An 800-nucleotide genomic window follows, 5' to 3' on the forward strand; every position below is an offset into this window, starting at 1 on the left:
CCTGCTGAGGGGCTTTTGAAGCACCGTTTACCGCAGTCCGTTGCTTTAATCTGTTTATTCGTATCACAATTATTTTATTGAGCAATTCAATTTAGTGGGCCGGATCTCAAGACATCTCATTTGTAATGGGAGATAGTTGAGGTCTCAGAACGAGCTGCTCAATCAGAGATATACAGTCCAGAAAGAGAGGAGGAGACACACATGCCAGCCGACAGTGTGCCATTGCCGGATCTGCAACTTTTCTGCACATTTCCACTTCATAAAAGCTGATTCCAGGCTGGAATCAATAGGAAACAAAACTGGATCCACAACACTTTACCACCCCATTATTTTGTTTGTTTGTTTGCTTAACTCTCGCTTTTTATGGCAAAAAAAAAAAAAAAAAAAAAAAAAAAAAAAAAATAGGAAAAAGAAGTTGAAACTCTTCAAAATTTTCATACAGGTTTGGAACAACATGAGGGTGACTAAATGATGAGTTAAAAAAAAAATGTCTGATCTGTCCCTTTAATGTAATTGCATTTTCTGTAAACAGATCTGAGTCACAGATCTTTTGACAAATGTGACCCTGGACCACAAAACCAGTCTTAAGTGTCAATTTTTCAAAATTGAGATTTATACATCATTTGAAAGCTGAATATAAAAAATTTTTTTTTTAAAAATTCATAATTTGAAAGCTGAAATAAGCTTTCCATTGATGTATGGTTTGTTAGGATAGGAAAATATTTGGTCGAGATACAACTATTTAAATATCTGGAATATGAGAAATATTGAGAAAATCGCCTTTAAAGTTGTCCAAATGA

At 34.2% G+C, this 800-nt stretch overlaps 1 protein-coding gene across 10 annotated transcripts in view; it reads right to left on the reverse strand.

Annotated features, from left to right (window-relative positions):
* Positions 1 to 800, reverse strand: part of nrxn1a (neurexin 1a) — a 190982-nt gene that overhangs the window by 89127 nt on the left and 101055 nt on the right. The gene's annotated exons all lie outside the window — the stretch shown is intronic.

The sequence above is a fragment of the Sinocyclocheilus anshuiensis genome, unplaced genomic scaffold (assembly GCF_001515605.1).
Source record: "Sinocyclocheilus anshuiensis isolate Anshui unplaced genomic scaffold, SAMN03320099.WGS_v1.1 scaffold712, whole genome shotgun sequence".
Classification (NCBI taxonomy): Eukaryota; Metazoa; Chordata; class Actinopteri; order Cypriniformes; family Cyprinidae; genus Sinocyclocheilus; species Sinocyclocheilus anshuiensis.